The sequence below is a fragment of the Lepisosteus oculatus genome, chromosome 7, assembly GCF_040954835.1.
Source record: "Lepisosteus oculatus isolate fLepOcu1 chromosome 7, fLepOcu1.hap2, whole genome shotgun sequence".
Taxonomy (NCBI): Eukaryota; Metazoa; Chordata; class Actinopteri; order Semionotiformes; family Lepisosteidae; genus Lepisosteus; species Lepisosteus oculatus.
Genome location: NC_090702.1, coordinates 58,054,031 through 58,074,651, shown reverse-complemented (window position 1 = coordinate 58,074,651; position 20,621 = coordinate 58,054,031). Strand labels below are relative to the sequence as shown.

Here is a 20,621-nt window from a genome sequence, read left to right as displayed (position 1 = left end):
ACTTTAACTTTTACTTTAACGGGTAGGACTTTAACTTAACGGTTAACTTTTAACTTGAGGTCCGGTTTAACCTCCCTAACCCTAACCCTAACCCTAACCCCTAACCCTAACCCTAACCCTAACCCTAACCCTAACCCTAACCCTAACCCTAACCCTAACCCTAACCCTAACCCTAACCCTAACCCTAACCCTAACCCTAACCCTAACCCTAACCCTAACCCTAACCCTAACCCTAACCCTAACCCTAACCCTAACCTAACCCTAACCCTAACCCTAACCCTAACCCTAACCCTAACCCTAACCCTAACCCTAACCCTAACCCTAACCCTAACCCTAACCCTAACCCTAACCCTAACCCTAACCCTAACCCTAACCCTAACCCTAACCCTAACCCTAACCCTAACCCTAACCCTAACCCTAACCCTAACCCTAACCCTAACCCTAACCCTAACCCTAACCCTAACCCTAACCCTAACCTAACCCTAACCCTAACCTAACCCTAACCCTAACCCTAACCCTAACCCTAACCCTAACCCTAACCCTAACCCTAACCCTAACCCTAACCCTAACCCTAACCCTAACCCTAACCCTAACCCTAACCCTAACCCTAACCTAACCCTAACCCTAACCCTAACCCTAACCCTAACCCTAACCCTAACCCTAACCTAACCCTAACCCTAACCCTAACCCTAACCCTAACCCTAACCCTAACCCTAACCCTAACCCTAACCCTAACCCTAACCCTAACCCTAACCCTAACCCTAACCCTAACCCTAACCCTAACCCTAACCCTAACCTAACCCTAACCCTAACCCTAACCCTAACCCTAACCCTAACCCTAACCCTAACCCTAACCCTAACCCTAACCCTAACCCTAACCCTAACCCTAACCCTAACCCTAACCCTAACCCTAACCCTAACCCTAACCCTAACCCTAACCCTAACCCTAACCCTAACCCTAACCCTAACCCTAACCCTAACCCTAACCCTAACCCTAACCCTAACCCTAACCCTAACCCTAACCCTAACCCTAACCCTAACCCTAACCCTAACCCTAACCCTAACCCTAACCCTAACCCTAACCCTAACCCTAACCCTAACCCTAACCCTAACCCTAACCCTAACCCTAACCCTAACCCTAACCCTAACCCTAACCCTAACCCTAACCCTAACCCTAACCCTAACCCTAACCCTAACCCTAACCCTAACCCTAACCCTAACCCTAACCCTAACCCTAACCCTAACCCTAACCCTAACCCTAACCCTAACCCTAACCCTAACCCTAACCCTAACCCTAACCCTAACCCTAACCCTAACCCTAACCCTAACCCTAACCCTAACCCTAACCCTAACCCTAACCCTAACCCTAACCCTAACCCTAACCCTAACCCTAACCCTAACCCTAACCCTAACCCTAACCCTAACCCTAACCCTAACCCTAACCCTAACCCTAACCCTAACCCTAACCCTAACCCTAACCCTAACCCTAACCCTAACCTAACCCTAACCCTAACCCTAACCCTAACCCTAACCCTAACCCTAACCCTAACCCTAACCCTAACCCTAACCCTAACCCTAACCCTAACCCTAACCCTAACCCTAACCCTAACCCTAACCCTAACCCTAACCCTAACCCTAACCCTAACCCTAACCCTAACCCTAACCCTAACCCTAACCCTAACCCTAACCCTAACCCTAACCCTAACCCTAACCCTAACCCTAACCCTAACCCTAACCCTAACCCTAACCCTAACCCTAACCCTAACCCTAACCCTAACCCTAACCCTAACCCTAACCCTAACCCTAACCCTAACCCTAACCCTAACCCTAACCCTAACCCTAACCCTAACCCTAACCCTAACCCTAACCCTAACCCTAACCCTAACCCTAACCCTAACCCTAACCCTAACCCTAACCCTAACCCTAACCCTAACCCTAACCCTAACCCTAACCCTAACCCTAACCCTAACCCTAACCCTAACCCTAACCCTAACCCTAACCCTAACCCTAACCCTAACCCTAACCCTAACCCTAACCCTAACCCTAACCCTAACCCTAACCCTAACCCTAACCCTAACCCTAACCCTAACCCTAACCCTAACCCTAACCCTAACCCTAACCCTAACCCTAACCCTAACCCTAACCCTAACCCTAACCCTAACCCTAACCCTAACCCTAACCCTAACCCTAACCCTAACCCTAACCCTAACCCTAACCCTAACCCTAACCCTAACCCTAACCCTAACCCTAACCCTAACCCTAACCCTAACCCTAACCCTAACCCTAACCCTAACCCTAACCCTAACCCTAACCCTAACCCTAACCCTAACCCTAACCCTAACCCTAACCCTAACCCTAACCCTAACCCTAACCCTAACCCTAACCCTAACCCTAACCCTAACCCTAACCCTAACCCTAACCCTAACCCTAACCCTAACCCTAACCCTAACCCTAACCCTAACCCTAACCCTAACCCTAACCCTAACCTAACCCTAACCCTAACCCTAACCCTAACCCTAACCCTAACCCTAACCCTAACCCTAACCCTAACCCTAACCCTAACCCTAACCCTAACCCTAACCCTAACCCTAACCCTAACCCTAACCCTAACCCTAACCCTAACCCTAACCCTAACCCTAACCCTAACCCTAACCCTAACCCTAACCCTAACCCTAACCCTAACCCTAACCCTAACCCTAACCCTAACCCTAACCCTAACCCTAACCCTAACCCTAACCCTAACCCTAACCCTAACCCTAACCCTAACCCTAACCCTAACCCTAACCCTAACCCTAACCCTAACCCTAACCCTAACCCTAACCCTAACCCTAACCCTAACCCTAACCCTAACCCTAACTCTAACCCTAACTTAACTTAAACTTAACTTAACTTAACTTAACTTAACTTAACTTAACTTAACTTAACTTAACTTAACTTAACTTAACTTAACTTAACTTAACTTAACTTAACTTAACTTAACTTAACTTAACTTAACTTAACTTAACTTAACTTAACTTAACTTAACTTAACTTAACTTAACTTAACTTAACTTAAACTTAACTTAACTTAACTTAACTTAACTTAACTTAACTTAACTTAACTTAACTTAACTTAACTTAACTTAACTTAACTTAACTTAACTTAACTTAACTTAACTTAACTTAACTTAACTTAACTTAACTTAACTTAACTTAACTTAACTTAACTTAACTTAACTTAACTTAACTTAACTTAACTTAACTTAACTTAACTTAACTTAACTTAACTTCTTAACTTGGGTCCAAGGAAAGTTGACATTGGAATTACACCCTAAAGTACTACAGCTAAAGGCTACAATCATACAAACACATATTGCACTCACCACCTCCTTTGTCAACCCTTGACAGCATTAATCAGAACTGTTTACAAACATTAACAAGTTCAAAGTATAAATCACATTGCAATTAATATTGCACACAAAACTCAAATCACTAAAAATACAGTTCTAATAAGAACATTACACAAAAATATTCCAAAACTTTCCAATCATTATTCAACCCTCACAGAGCACACCCAAAATTGTATTGTGCTCAGATTACAATACTAAACAGAAATATTTGCAACAAAACATTCATTGAAAATAAAATCACTTCCAATACATTGCATTTCAAATAAAAAATACACTTTGCAATTCAGATTTTTCACTACCTCATTGAAAAAAACATAAGACAAATTCTCACATCACTAAAATACAGTAAAACTTAAAACAATGACATTGCATACCAAACATCTTTTGCCATCATTACAAATCTCAAAAAGCACACCCAGAACCTTTACTGTGCTCAAATCACAATACTCAACTACATCATGAAGATTGGCAATAACATTAAGTGAGCATGCACTATTTCAAGTACATTGCATTACAAACATTAAAAACAGTTTACAGTAAGGGACATTGTCCTTGACAGAAAACAATTTACAAACCATTTTTCCCCAACATAATCAAGTTCTTTACAATCCAAGAAAACACCACATTACATGCTACAATGATCCCACATCCACTTGCTCAAAACAATGCACAGAACATAGTGGTATGGTTCTAGGGTTAGAAGCAAAGTTAACCCAAAACAAGACAACAATAACAGCAAGCTAAAACTACTGAGCTAAAAGCTATCCCTAACCCCACACACAAGTAGGTACTTACCACCTGCCTCTTCAATCTATGAAAGGGTGTTAAACATTACATCATTTCAACAAAACCTAAACAAACACTGCTCTTTAAAAAAAGAACTTGCATTCTAGCTCATTTGAAAATAAAAACACACAAAGGATGATTTCTCAAATCACTAAAAATACAGTACAGCTTAAAACAATGACATTGTATAACAAACATACCCACATTGTTTTCCTGTCATCAATACAAATCCTCAAAGAGCACTCCCAGAAACTTTATTGTGCTCAAATTACAATACTACATCAGACAATTGGCAACATAACATTCAGTGAGCATTAAACAATTTCAGGAAATTGCATTACAATTAATTAAAAACAAAGTTTACAGTTAGGGACATTGCCCTTAACAATACAAAACAATTTACAAACCATTTTTCCCCCAACATAATCAAGTTCTTTACAATCCAAGAAAACACCACATTACAGGCTACAATGATCCCACATTCACTTGCTCAAAACAATGCACAGAACATGGTGGTATGGTTCTAGGGTTAGAAGCAAAGTTAACCCATAACAAGCTAACAACAGCAAGCTAAAACTGAGCTAAAAGCTATCCCTAACCCCCCCCCCACACACACACACAGGTACTTACCATCTGCCTCTTCAAGCTATGAAAGGGTGTTAAACATTACAATTTACATACTTTCAACAAAACCTAAACAATCAAACACTGCTCTTTAAAAAAAGAACATACATTCTAGCTCATTTGAAAATAAAAACACACAAAGGATGATTTCTCAAATCACTAAAAATACAGTACAGCTTAAAACAACAACATTGTATAACAAACATACCCACATTTTTTTCCTGCCATCAATACAAATCCTCAAAGAGCACCCCCAGAAACTTTATTGTGCTCAAATTACAATACTACATCATGACAATTGGCAACATAACATTCAGTGAATATTAATTAAATAATTTCAAGGACATTGCATTACAATTAATTAAAAACAAAGTCTACAGTTAGGGACATTGCCCTTAACAATACAAAACAATTTACAAACCATTTTTCCCCATCATAATCAGGTTCTTTACAATCCAAGAAAACACCACATTACAGGCTACAATGATCCCACATTCACTTGCTCAAAACAATGCACAGAACATGGTGGTATGGTTCTAGGGTTAGAAGCAAAGTTAACCCAAAACAAGACAACAACAGCAAGCTAAAACTGAGCTAAAAGCTATCCCTAACCCCCCCCCCCCACACACACACACAGGTACTTACCACCTGCCTCTTCAATCTATGAAAGGGTGTTAAACATTACATCATTTCAACAAAACCTAAACAAACACTGCTCTTTAAAAAAAGAACTTGCATTCTAGCTCATTTGAAAATAAAAACACACAAAGGATGATTTCTCAAATCACTAAAAATACAGTACAGCTTAAAACAACATTGTATAACAAACATACCCACATTTCTTTCTGTCATCAATACAGATCCTCAAAGAGCACTCCCAGAAACTTTATTGTGCTCAAATTACAATACTACATCATGACAATTGGCAACATAACATTCAGTGAGCATTAAACAATTTCAAGGACATTGCATTACAATTAATTAAAAACAAAGTTTACAGTTAGGGAAATTGCCCTTAACAATACAAAACAATTTACAAACCATTTTCCCCCATCATAATCAGGTTTTTTCCCAATCCAAGAAAACACCACATTACAGGCTACAATGATTCCACATTCACTTACTCAACATAATACACAGAACAAATTTACTTAACATACCACAACAATTTACTTCTTTTAAAAGTCCATTATTACTTCAGACAGGCTCCTCGACTCCATTCAGACACATGATTTGGTTGTAGAAAAAGTCTAAAGTTGAAACACTGGCAGAGGAAAAAGGTCCATTCAAAAGCTGCTCCTGATGAGGCCTCTTCAAGATGCACACCATTTTCACCTTCTGTTCCAATTCTGGTCAGGAAATAAAAATACTAAAAAATGTCACACTACAAACACCTCTCTTGGAAGATGGACACCATCTCCCACATCTGCACCACATGCAGACATACAGGTACCCAATGAAACAAAGATCTGGCCACCACCTCCCACAAAATGACCAAAGTAGAAAAAAAACAACTTAAAGATTAGTTTACATTTATATTAAACATCAAAATAAAATACTTCAATTCATAACAAACCCTCCCCCAAAACCAAGAACTCCCTTCCCACAGAATACCCCTTGCAAAAAAAAAGGTAATTGTGCAGTTTCCCCATTAAGAAACAACTAAACTACCTCCACAATCAAAGAGAAAGAAATGCTCCAACTTCAGTTTTACATTGTATGAAATAAAAAACATACCACCAACAACATACTTTACCTCCAGTACAATATTCACAATTCAACAAGCTATAAATGCCAGACATAACTATTTATGTCCCTAACCCTTTAACTCCTCATTCTTCTCCCGTCTGAAAGGAAAAACCATCATGTAATTATTCCAAATGTCAACTTGCCATCAAAAATTACTTTAGATATACAACAAAAATCAGTTACACACCCCAAACATACATCTCAGTTTCTCCAACTCAAATCTTCCCAGAACACTGACCCTGATCTAAAAATACTACCTTCTTGTCAACCCCTAAAATGTGTATTCTCTTACCTGCCATCCTTGTGAAAGCACTCATCCAGGATTGTATTGTCTTATTTCTTTGAATGCTTACAAAAAGCAAGGAAAATTAACAAATTCAGGTCCCAAGAGGTTTAAATCCTCATCTACCAGCCTTTGGAAAGCCATTTACAAAGGTCATCTTATTGAAGATAACCCATGGGTGAAAACATTTCAATTTAAAGATGCAAAAAAATCCAGATTTCAGTAGACATGTTTCTTCAGAGTCTTTCAAAGAAAGTCTAGTTTCAACTGAATATGCTACCTTTCCACCCAACACATACCAAAAACTTTCCCAAACTCACATTAAATATTCTAAACACCTTCAAATTGTTTTTCAAATTACAACCCAAAGCCAATAAACACATCAAAACCACCCACCTTTCCACAGCAGCCTTCAGGACATCATAGCTGCAAGCCAATAGCTCCTACCCTTACAGGAGCCGGAAACAGAATGACTACCAGCCCCCAGACTGTGTCTTTAAAACCCTCATGATTAACTCAGAGGTGTGGCCAATTCACCAAGAACCTATCCCAACATCTCCTTGAAATGGTCCATTTGCAAAGCCCTATTGTTTATAATGCAACACACACACGTTTCCAATGACTAAACAATTATTAGCCAGCCCATCTACATGATCCAGCCATTCAGAATGCACGGGTGATAATGCTGGGGGTTACTTAGAGGATCAGGATCTGCTGGGTACCACAAGTTTTTACAAATACTCAGTTGTGGGACAACACTACTTTGTGGAACATTTGGACAGTCTTTAGAAGAAAGTTCAGTTTCAACTGAATATGCCACCTTTCCACCAGACACATACCAAAAACCTTCTCAAACTCACAGTGCACAAATATTCTAAACACCTTCAACCTTCAAACTTTTTCAAATTACTACCCAAACACATCAAAACCACTCACCTTTCTCCACAGTCTTCGGGCCACCAGAGCTGCAAGCCAAGAGCTCCTACCCTTGCAGGAGCCAGAAACAGAATGACTACTGATCCCAATGCTGTGTCTTTAAAACCCTCATGATTAACTCAGAGGTGTGGCTAATTCAGCAAGAACCTATCCCAGCATCTCCTCGAAATGGTCAGTTAGCAAAACCAAATTGTTTATAATGCGACACACCAGTTTCCAATGACAAAGTATTAGCCAGCCCATCTACAGATCCAGCCATTCAGAATGCATGGGTGACAATGCAGGGGTACTTAAGAGGTTCAGGATCTGCTGGGTACCAAAACGTTTTACAAATACTTAGTTGTGGGACTACACTACTTTGTGGAACATTTGGACAGTCACCAGAAAATGCCTGATTTTGAATCCCATTCAAAGGGGATGTTCAATCTTTTTTCAGTAATAGAAATCGAATTTTATACTGTGTATGACAGCATGTTAAATATTAAAGTACTTAAAAAGTAGGTAGATTTAATAAAAACAAGATTGCTCAGTTGGAAATATAAAAAGGTTTAATATTATACTGTAAATTAAAAACAGAAGCATAATGTAATGTATAAATAATGCACACACAGTAGGTGGTAGTGGTAGATAAATAATAAAATGTACACAACAGTATTCCACCTTCTTCATACAAATTTTTATGCATCAAAATCTTTAACTTGGTGACTTATGGAAAAATTTAAACATGTTGCTTCTACCATTATAAAGTTTATATACTGTACTTCATAAAAAGTCATAATGTTTTATACTTTTCTAAGAATGTATAGTAAAAACACCACTTCCTGTTATTATAAAAAAAGTGGTACTGAATTAATACCACTTGATAATAATGTTAATATGGAACTGTGATGTTTTGGAAACAATCTGACATTTAATTATTAAAACTTGTCCCTATCGATGTAATGGAAAATAAATAAGATCACTCCGTTGGCCATATATGATTTTTTGATATTAGGAATTTGTCTTTTCATAGACCCCAACTTGCTCTCCATGAGACACACAGACAGGGAGAGAAGCTGGGGGTCAGAGCACAGGGTCAGACATTTTTACAGTGCCCCCAGAACAGTTGGGGGTTCACTCAGGAGCCCAATGGCATAGGACTCCTCTGCCAGCCACAGAGCCACTGCACTGGCCCAAGGAAAAGGGGATTTCCTTGCTCATATAGGGATCAAACCCACAACCTTTGGGTTATCAGCACCATATGCTTACCAATTGAACTAACCAGCCCCCGAGAGACTGCTCATGGACCGTAATGTAGCATGCTCTACCCTTTTTCATGCATTAAGAATTTTTACTATCTAAACCTATTTTTAACATGCTTGTGGTTTGAACACTGTGTGTCTTTTTTTGCAGTTATATAAAAATATAGTGTACCTACTATTTACTTTTTAATGAGACTGTTTATTAGAAAACAAACATGTGCCCTAAGCAGGAACTGAACCCAGCTCTCCCAGAGAGGAATCCACCCCCCAAACCCACTACACCAACAGAGCACTTGCAATCAGTGCTGAAACAGACAGGTCAAAATGTACCGAAAGGAATCAAGAGTGAAAGAGTCAGAAAAAATAAAAAATTAACAAACAAAAGTGGAGTACGGTAATACCATCAGTTATATAAATGTATCATATTTTTATCTATTAATATCATTACTAATTTCTTTTACTACATGATTCCATATTATATTCCCTACTAAGCAGATTCTGAAAAGTACACTTTTTTACTGGAATAAAAACAGCAAGGATTCATAGAAAATACATATACTTATATATTAGAATAGTATTTTAAACTACAAATATAGTCAGAAAGAGCACATCAAAACTTTTCCAAAATAACCACAGTAAGTGACATAGTTAAAGACTTTGATGCATAAAATGTTTGTAAAGTGGGAAATTGTTGTGTACTGTTTATTTAAGCTACCACTATCAGCCATGGACATTAAATATAATGTTTATATTCCAATATTAATATCTTTTATGATAATATGATCTTGAAGGACATTATGCTCCTGTTATTTTTATGCTCAGTTACCAGAATTCCCCTTTAGTTGTAAAATTCCATTTTAATATTTAAACATGTACTTTGAATGCTTACTTCTGTATAAATCTCTTGATCACCAAACACAGAGAAGCTCAAAAGTGAAAACAGGAAGAATCAATGAATAGTATCCCACTCATAAGATTCAATCAGTTGCACTTTATTGAACCCAAAAATGATAAATTTAGAATCCGTCTTCAAATGAATAGACCTATTATATTGAGTTTGAATATCTTTTGATTTATAATAATAATTGCTTACACTTATATAGCGCTTTTCTGGACACTCCACTCAAAGCACTTTACAGATAATGGGGATCCCCTCCACCACCACCAATGTGCAGCCCCACCTGGATGATGAGCCAGTCCACTCCCCACACACCAGCTCTCAGTGGGGAGGAGAGCAGAGTGATGAAGCCAATTCATAAATGGAGATTGTTAGGAGACCATGATTGGTAAGGGTCAATGGGAAATGTGGCCAAGACACCGGGGTTACACCTATATTCTTTACAAGAAACACCATGGGATTTTTAATGACCACAGAGAGTCAGGACCTTCGTTTTACATCTCATCCAAAGCACAGCACCTGTTTACAGTAGAGTGTCCTCATCACTATACTGGGGCATTAGGACCCACATGGACCACAGGGTGAGCACCCCCTGCTGGTCCCACTAACACCTCTTCCAGCAGCAACCTTAGTTCTTCCCCAGGAGGTCTCCCATCCAGGTACTGACCACGCTCACACCTGCTTAGCTTCAGTAGGTGGCCAGTTGTGAGTTGCAGGGTGATATGGCTGCTGGCTTGTATCTTGTTAATTTAATCTTGTTTTCAGCCATTCATTATAGCTGTCAGCTATGAAGGTTTTACCCTTCGCTGGACTTGGTACATTCTGAGGGGGAGGAGCCAGCCCAGCTCAGAGGATAAAAGAGCAGACTCCCTGTGCCTCTGTTTTCATTCAAGAGTCCAGGAGCTGAGGAGAGTGGTGAGTACTGTTTCTTTACTGATTTTGGGACAAATCTTTCATTTGCTGGTTAGTCCCATATTTTTTCTTACAAACTTTATTTTAGAGAAGGAGTGCTTAGATTAAATTCACTTGGCTGCTGCTACAAAACTTTTGTTGAGAAAAGTACTTTTACTTTTAGCTTGATATTTAAAAACCCAATCTACTACCTTTTTTGTAATAGCCAACTCATACTTGTTAAAGTTTCTACTGACTTTATAAGTTGTGGAAACTTCCAAACAGCCCCATATTAATTAAGAGGACCTATTTCATTATCTTGCCAGCAGCCATATCACACTGCAGTTCCCAGATGGTAGCCCACTAAAGCTAACCAGATGTAAGCCTGGTCAATACCTGAATTGGAGACCTCCTGGGAAAAACTAAGGTTGCTGCTGGAAGAGCTGTTATTTGGGCTTGCAGGGGGCACTCACCTTTCAGTCTAGGTGGGTCCTAATGCCCCAGTATGGTGATGGGGACACTACACTGTAAAAAGGCACAGTCCTTCAGATGAAAAGTAAAACTGAGATCCTATGGTCATAAAAACTCCCAGGGCATTTCTCAAAAAGAGTTGGGGTATTACCCTGGTGTCCTGTTCTATTTTCCCACTGGCCCTTACTGATCATGTACTCCTAATAACCCCCATCTCTGAGCTGGCTTCATCACTCTGTTCTCTTCCACAGTGAGAGCTGGTGTGTGGTGAGAGTTCTGACACACTATGGCTGCGTTTGCATCATGCAGGTAAGGCTGCACATTGGCGGCAGTGGTGGAGGGGAGTCCCCATTGCCTGTATAGCACTTTGAGTGGAGTGTCCAGGAAATCACTATATAAGTGTAAGCAATTATTATTATAGTGTAATTAACTTTAAAAGGTTATAAGAAAAACAAGATAAGAAACTTGAAAAACTGGAATTTAACTAATGAAATGGACTACATTATAATTTTAAAGGTCCTTAAATTCTGTGCTGGACTGAACCAATACACACTTTAACCTCTGGGATTGGAGAAAAAGACCCCTAAGCCCTAATAGTCTGAGCACTTTGGCTACCGTACCAAAAACAGAAGAGTAATAAATCAACAAAATCTTGATATGTACAATAACTACTAATCTCCTATGGCTCATATGAGTATGGCACAACTAGAGTGACATTTAAAATCTTTCAGAACATAGCATGTCACCGTTTCCTTCAATTTAATTACGTCTAAAAGCAGTTGAACTTTAAGCTGGATCTGGATCTGACCTTTTCATATAATTTCCTCTCACCCCCTTCAAAAGATTCACGTACCTATTGTTTGTTAATCTGGAGGACTTTGGAGGCAAGAACGGGAGACATGTCACAACTGCCGTGATGGTCTGGAAAACACTACATGGCAAATCCTTGAGCTGAACACCCTGGATTATTTTAAAAATGATGAATAAAAGGCTGCTGTGAATCAACTAGCAACCCAACAGTTTGACATGATAATTACTCATGTTAAACCAGACTATTTTTATGTACCCTATGAATGATACATACCATTGCTAAAGTCAATGTGTACATTCTTGCTCCTCTCCAGAACATCATTATGGTTGTCAATGACTCGTCCACCCTGTGCTCATAAAAATAAACACTCCTTACACATGTCACCAGTTTATTTTTCTACACATTACATTTTATTTATGAAAACTAGTTCAAAACTAGTTTTGGGTGCTCATGTAATTTTCTCTCCAGTTGGTTGTGGGTTTCCTCCAAGTAGTGAGGTTTTCTGCCACAGTCCAGGAGCATTGAGGTAGGTTAATTGCATTTTGGCATGATGAGACCTGAGGAATGGACTGGCATCCCACCCAGTCTTCATCAGTGCAGTGAGCTGTATGGTTAAACCATTGTAAATGGATTTATACCTCCTAGTTGGCAGTTATCAGTCATTTAAACCAGACCTCACTAACCAAACAATCTAATTACAATTTAAAACTGTATAACACTTACATTTTCTAGACCATTAACCTCTTTTGAATTTAACCCATTGTACTGCCAGCATGGCTAGGAGTTGTCTCTACCCCAAACTGCAACCTCTACACAACTCCATACAATTCTGACAACTCCTTTTTTCATAAACTATTATATTCCTGCCGTTGGTCTACTCTGTAATCTTAAACTGCTGCACCTATAACAATTTCACACTAACTAGTTACATAAATATTTCACAAACAAGGTGTTACAAAAATAGAACTTTCCTTTGCAATGCAGTCTCAACCCATACAGTATGAAATGGCTTGATCTGTAGCAGTAGTACTATCTCAATCCCACACTTTTGTCCCCCTGTTACATCAACTGTTACATTAAGAGAGACTTAGTAATGCCAGCACCCCAATTCACTGCAAAAACAATAAACCTGATATACTACACAACATACTTAAGTAAATTGCTTTTCAGACATATTCACTTGAAATGGAATGGAAAACTGAAATTATACAGCAATTACTCATAAATGAAAGTGTATAGTGGGAGGCACCACGGAGAGCACCAGTAAAAAGTCAACACCCCAGCTGAGGAAACAGAAGCACCAGTGTGAAGTTAGCTGGGAACAAAAACAATACAAAAAGTGAGAAAATAAAGTGAGCAACTGCCATGTTACCTACAAGCTGGGCTTAACCTACCTAATGGGGTCCAGCTTGGGGAAAACAACTGCTAGCACAGCAGTCACCAGACTGGACATTTGCTGTTCAGTGGGGTCCAGTCTGTGCATAACAAGATGCATGAGTTTGCCTGCCCCTATGAAAGGGCATAAAGGGACAGGCAAAACAGAAGATGGAAACCTAAGACAGGTACAATCCTCAGCAGGACTGATGGTGCAAAAACACCATCATCCAGGGGTGGCTCTGCTCTTCTCAGAGGGTGTCCAGTGTGCCTTTATAGCACCCACCCAGCTGGGGCTCATGAGCTGGAAGCCAAGACAGCTGGGACTACAAAGACAAGGGGTTACCCTTCTACCAGGCCTCCACCTCCACACTGGGCACACCCCTGCATAATGCCACCCCCGCATATAAACAAATGGGAATAAATGTGCATATTCATTTCTACACTATTTCACTATGCACAAATCACCCAGTGGCAAATTTAAAAACATTTAAAAACCCCAAACTGCATTTCAATTCTGTGTTTTAAACCATCAATGTCTAAAATGTATACCTTAAAGCTCACCTACTTTCTCCACAAATACCACAGGTTTTCATAATACAGGAATGTATAAAAATGCTTAGATCACTAAAAATAAAATTATAACTGCTTATAAACATCCTCTATGCTGAGGAATGTACCCAAAGAGTACCCAAATAAATGTAAAATAAATGTACCCAAAGAGTGTGACCTAAACCCCCAGTAGTAAAAATTGATTGTAAAACCAAAGAAACAATTTAGGGAGCAAGATTTCTAAATAAAACAATGTAGGGAAAAGCAGGTCCAGTGCCAGTATAAACTCAATATAGCACCTTGTACAACCACAATCAGCATACAAGAAACAAAAGAAAACCGACTCAGTACATTTAGCCATTTTTAATCATCCCACACCAACAAAACAAATATAGATTTTCAATACATGGAGGACATTTTCTGGCAAAGAATTTACAAAGCCGCATAACAACATATCCCTTCTCACAAAACAGAACAAACAACCCCCATCTTTCTCCTACCTCATTCTGTAGGAAATCCCCTCCCATGACAAAAGGCTTTCTGTGCAGGTACCAAAAAAGAGCGGCACTCAGCTAAACCAATCCCTCTTTTCCAAGTGAGTGGATGAAATTAATTTTCCTTTTATTAATTTCTACCTTATGTGCTCAATTCAGTTTTACTCTACAGCCAATGCAAGATTTATATACATGTGTGCACCCATGCAAATAAATCATTGCATGACCTTTGAGTCTTTCAAACTCTGCTTTTCAAATGGCCTAGAATGTGCAAAACAGCTACAAAGTTACCAACTGCCAACTCTTTCTCCATTCCAGCACTAGAAGTCACTTTGTCTCCTCCCTGCCAGGTGGCTCAGGTGCTGAAGTAACAAGCCATGGTCCTAACAGCCATTACAAGGCTGGTGTGCAGAGATTCACTTAGAGCTTCATGCAACTCTTGATGTACTATGAATAGCACCTGAACCTCTTTCCTGCCCACAATTAACCCACCAAAGACCTCCCTCCCTTTCTCTGCCTTTGTTGTTAGGAACTTCTAAAGCAGCTTTGATGCTCCTCTGGTGAGTCCATTGGCTTCTGGAATTGGAACAGGCACATGATTCCCCGAGCAGATCTTGGCAGACAGAACCCACTACCCAGTCTGCTGCATCTGGGCTCCGGTCCTGGTGAACGTCCTCCCTTGGCAGCAAAGGCCTGATCATCCCCCAGACAGCAGAGAACCTCAAGAAAAAATAAGAAACTGGACTGAGTCCTCTGCACTAGTCAGAAATGGTCCAGCCAACATTCCCACTCCCAACACCAGTTTTGACCTAAACCGCCATAATGTTCAGTGCTACACCTTTTCAGAACAAACTAACAGAAACCCACCCTGAAGAGTGCAAAAGCAAAACCCCACGGTGCAGGGCTCCTACCACAAGGGAGAACTTCAGTTATATTATCTTGTTTAAAACATTATTTCAACATAAGTACACAAGTTACAAATTACAGGTTCATCCTTCTCTAAACAGCCAGCTAACCAACTTATCCCTTCCCTCAACCCCAACAAACCCAAACAAAATAACCCAGAATGTTCTTGCCTGCTTACCCAGGACATAGATCCACTTGCTTCTCTTCCAATGCCTTATAAAGAGTGGACACTGAGAGAAGAAATAGAACTGTTAAAATTACAAAATCAAAGATTCTCAAATATTCAATTCTCCGTGAAATTAACTAAAGATAATGCACGGCTTTCAGATTGTCCTACATTCCTCTGACAACAGGGTCTTTCAAGTCCATTTTAAGTGTAAAAAACGATAAAAGTCAAGAGTAATATATGGAGTTTTTAGGATGTACTGCACTGTATGCTGCAACTCCCGTGCACACGCCAAAAGCGGCCTGCCCAATATACTCAACGTACCCCATTTAACATGATATGCAGTCTACACTAATGTACCAGAATGTACCCAAGTAAACCAATATATACCCGTAGTACCTGTAACGAACAGTTCTTTCCGGACCCTATGCGGACGACACAATTCGAAGAAGTGGGGAAACACTGGGGAAACGTCATGCAGGAATACGGGGCTGAAGACAGTGTCCAAGGGCGTGTCCAAGGTGCGCTGGTGCACGTGGGAGGTGTGGCCGAGGCGAACAATCCAAAAGAGTAATCCTTAGAGAGTATCCAAACAAATGGGTAAGTCCAAAACCAGGAGATCCATCAAAACACGGTGCGGAAACCAGATGCAGAGCCCGGATGAGCGTCAGCGCCTGGCTTTTAAGGTGGGCTGGGAATAGGAATCAGGTGCACCGAATAAAGTCTTAAGTGAAAGGGCTGGAGCACCCTTAAGGAGGGGGGACTATAATCGTGACAGTACCCAAATGTACCCGATTAAAACCCCATGTACTCAGTGTGCTCATTATGCTCAAAATGCCCCATCTCTCTTCCTGGATGGAAAGGGACTCACCTGACCCACTCACCTGACTAGATCCTTTGATGTTACTGTTGACTTTGTCTTGGAACAAGCACCCCACTCCTCCAACAGATCTTACTGGAAAGGTCCCAGAGACCAGCACCATCTGTTCTCCTGGTGATAAAAGATCCTCCCTCTGAAGCAAAGGCCTGGTCAACCCTTCTGGCAGCAGAGAGCCTGAAAAGGAGAGAAATTTAGACCAAGTCCTCTGCACTTGTTCGAAACAGACAAGCCAGCATTTCTACTTCCATCATGGACACAGTGCAGCATCTGTCCAACACAGACCAACTGTAAAACACCCTGCAGAGAGCAAAAGAGAAAACCCCCAGTCCAGGGCTTGTGCCACAGGGGATGGGATCCATTGCAGTTCCTCCCCTGAGAGGAAATCAGTTCCTGTGCCAACACCAATCAAGAGAACCTGGCTGACATGCTGTCTCCTCAAAAACATAACCAGCAAGGAGTCTGCAGTGGAAGAGGCTCCTTGTGTGCCAAGTCACTGTTGTACTGCAGTGTATCCAAAGTGATTTATTTACATGTGTGCACCCATGAAATAAATCAGATACAAAACTAATTCAGTCTTTGAGCCAGAATGACAGCCAGTCAAGTGCACGTCAGTGTGGGAGTGCTTCACCCAAGCAGGGAACAAAACCCAGAAGATAGCCAAAATAAAAAAAAACATTTAGCACATTAAAGCATGACCTTATCCATCTGAAGATGTCCAAGAGCTTAACACAGCCTTCTCCAAAAGCACCTTTTCATGATGGGAAAAGAGTGAAACCCACCTCTGGTCCAGGGACCATGTCAAAAGACACTACCTTTGTATCTGCTCCAAGACCCATGGGCATCCAGGAATTTCAAGAAGGACAGCTTGCAGCATCTCTTCACTTTCCACTCTTCAAAGTGGAAGACTTCAATTCTCACAAATGGACATCAACAGGTCACACAGCTGGTATCCTTTTAGCCAGCCAGTGAGCTTCCTCTGAACAGGATTCTCCACGCCTGTCACTCCACACTGTGCTTTCAGATGGCCAGGGACTGGTAAGCACCTATCATTGCACTAGTCTCATTTACAAACACAATCAACACCACTACTGACCAGCCTCATAAAAAGAGTTTGAGTTGTACCTCCCCTCTACTAACCTTCAAACTCACCTTTACCTTGGACAAAAAGTTGCACTGATTGGGTTAAGAGCAATAAGCAGATCAGCATTAAAGATGCAGGCTATGTCCAAGAACTTCAGGCAGTGAGATGATTGGATTATCGACTACCAGTATTCCCACCTCACGCAGAGGTTTGACAGTTGTGGCTGATGAGAACTTTGAGCAGGTGGATCACCTCGCCTTTCTCAGGATAGAACTAGCCTCCTTTACTCAGAGCTGGGCCATTGGCAGAATTGCATCATGGACTCCTGCAGTGGATAGACACTCCTCCAAACTGTCCATCACAGAGCAGCCAAGGTCAGTGATTCAGGCAATAGCTGAAAAATAGGCACAGCCTTCCGCTTCCTTATAGTTCCATTGACACAGCAGATTTCCAGGGAACCTCCAGATCCTGTTGCAATATTCCATGATGACAGTTGTCACCAGCTTGCTGGAATTCACATGCAGTGCAAAACAAAAAGGATTAAAGTTCAGTTTCAAATTCAGTGAATCCATCTCAAAACGTACAGATGGACTCAACTCCACCCCCAATCCTGACTGATCACTGATCCTAACCTTAAACACTGGCCTCTTACTGGCCCAAACAGACAAACAATAACCCAAGTCCTTTCCCTGCTCACCCAGGACATAGATGCTCTTGCTTCTCTTCTTGACAGCAGCTTGGAAGCTTCCTAAGGCAAGACATTAGAATTCTTCAACTTTGCTTCCCCCTCCCCACAAATACTCAGATCTTGAGGTCAATTTACAGAATTTAACTTTCTCCACATTCCTAAATCTAAGGAAATATGTTTCTTAATTCCATTTACAGTATTCCATGTGGACCTAGGGTACATACAAGCCCAATTAATGTACACCTAAAAACTACCAGTACTTCTACAAAAAAAAGTAGTAACAAGTTTACAGTACAGCAAATTGACCTTAGAATTTTGTAAAGTTGTATATCCCATCAAAAAGTGGTGGACATTCACTTTAAAAAAAAAGTAAACACACCTAAGGCTGCAGTAAGTTTACAGTCGGTTTTACATAAAGAACATTTCAAGTCCCCCCCCAAATTTGGGTTCCATAGCAGTACAAGACCAAAAACACCAACCATCTTCATTACTTAACAGCTGCAGCCTTGACTGGAACGCCATGAGGGGAAAGGTTTTAGAGCTTCAACATTTTAAACAATTGAAATACAAAAGCACAAATAGCACTAAAACCCTATTGCTGGCCACTGTATATAGATTTAAGCCTTCCAGCCACATCATGTTTTCTACCATCAGAGAGATTACAGCTTGTACATATACAAACGTTTGGTAAAACTAAGCTTCACATTCACTACTCTGCTCCTTCAAATGGGTTCTAAAAATTGAACCAAATGGAAATCGTTTACTACCATAGTATCCTATATGTCACAAGTCAATACACAGGAGCCAAGGGCAAACTATGCAGTACTTAAAGCACAATTAAACATCCAGAACAAGGGAGTGCTCCAGAAAAAGCACATTTTCATACTGCTCTCTCCCTTCTATCAAAGCACAGTACACAGCCAATTCCAGTCAGCATTGCTTTTAGTGCAGGAAATTAGAAAAATACTGTCTCACTGGGTTAAATCAGGAAGTCTGCTTTACACTAGACAGGAGCATAGTTTCCCCCGTTTTACAATTTACTTAATTCACTTCTAAATTTCAGTCAATGTAAGATTTAGTTACATGTGTGCACCCATGAAATAAATCTTACATTCTGCTGATTCTTTTCCAGTGGTACCATAATACAATTTAGCCAATTTTTTCCCAGTTTTTGCACAACACTTCCAATATTTGGCACTCATTTCCTGATTAACCTGTGCTTCTGCTAGGGGAATACTGCCATTAAGGCTAGAAAACCTACAAAGAACTCCAGCAGCTGCAGGCTAAACAAAGGCTTTAAAATCAGGGTCCCCTCCTACCTGGAACAGTCAGCTTTGGCTCAACCAGCCAGGTGGCTCAGGTGCTCCTGGAAACAGTCATCACAAAGCTGCTGTAAAGACCATCAGTCAGAACAGGAAGCTGTTCCTACCTTTAAAAGATGCTTAAGTGATGTCAAGCCCAAAGCTGCCCCACACATGATCTCCCGTGGTCCCTTTTCCTGGTTGGTAGAGAACTCACTCAGCAACTGACTGGGTGCCCTGGCTGTTGTATTGGTTTAGAAACACTTAACTCCTCAAGCAGATCTTCACAGAAGAGAAAGCACCCAGTCTACAGTGTGCCACATCTGCATGTTATTCCTGGCAAATAAAGGTCATCCCTCTGGGAGCAAAGGCCTGGTCAACCCTTCCAACAGCAGAGAACCTGAAGTGGAGAAAGATTTAGATTTGAGCCTCTGCACTTAGAAACAGTAAAAAATTATTTACTTCCAGCTCCAGTTTTGTACTAAACTGCACAAATGTTCACAGTGCAGCACCTATCCAGGACAAACCAACGGGAAAAAATCCTGCAGAGAGCAGAGAAAAAACCCCCCACTCCATGCTTGTTGCCACAGGGGAGGAATCCAGTGCAGTTCCTCCTGTGAGAAGCAGTTTCTGTGCCAACACCCATCAAGAGAACCTGGCTGTCATGCTGTCTCCACAGAGCCTTAACCAGCAAGGAGTCTGCAGTGTGCCAATTCACTGTTGTACTGCAGTGTATCCAAAGTGATTTACTTACATGTGTGCACCCATGAAATAAATCAGATACAAAGCAGAAATTCACTTTTTGAGAGCCAGAATGACAGCCAGTCAAGTGCATGTCACTTTCTTCTGGGTGTAGAAGTGTAGCACCCAGAAGAAAGTCAGGAGAAAAAAAAAAACACAAAAAGGCCTACACCTCATATTTAACACTCAAACATGATAGAAAATCACCAAAAGCTTCCAAAATCTAACACTGGGCCTATTCTAATGGGTAAAAAAGCACTCAATACTCATGAACTGGTTATTAAAAGCCACGTATATGGAAAATTAACCTACTCCAAGTGAAAAACATGATACAGGAGTGAAATTCACCTCTTCTCCAGG

The 20,621-nt window shown here is 40.7% G+C and overlaps 3 long non-coding RNA genes across 3 annotated transcripts; 1 reads left to right on the top strand and 2 right to left on the bottom strand.

Annotated features, from left to right (window-relative positions):
- Positions 1 to 5,628: 5,628 nt before the first annotated feature.
- LOC138240774 (uncharacterized) lies at positions 5,629 to 7,827 on the bottom strand. The gene is made up of 2 exons (XR_011190013.1): positions 7,767 to 7,827; positions 5,629 to 6,147 (listed from the first exon to the last, which is right to left on the bottom strand). It is a non-coding gene; the product is annotated as an uncharacterized lncRNA (long non-coding RNA).
- Positions 7,828 to 10,786: 2,959 nt separating this feature from the next.
- LOC138240775 (uncharacterized) lies at positions 10,787 to 12,224 on the top strand. The gene is made up of 3 exons (XR_011190014.1): positions 10,787 to 10,820; positions 11,519 to 11,576; positions 12,111 to 12,224. It is a non-coding gene; the product is annotated as an uncharacterized lncRNA (long non-coding RNA).
- Positions 12,225 to 14,428: 2,204 nt separating this feature from the next.
- On the bottom strand, positions 14,429 to 16,544 carry LOC138240773 (uncharacterized). The gene is made up of 4 exons (XR_011190012.1): positions 16,455 to 16,544; positions 15,970 to 16,146; positions 15,583 to 15,634; positions 14,429 to 15,218 (listed from the first exon to the last, which is right to left on the bottom strand). It is a non-coding gene; the product is annotated as an uncharacterized lncRNA (long non-coding RNA).
- Positions 16,545 to 20,621: the final 4,077 nt, after the last annotated feature.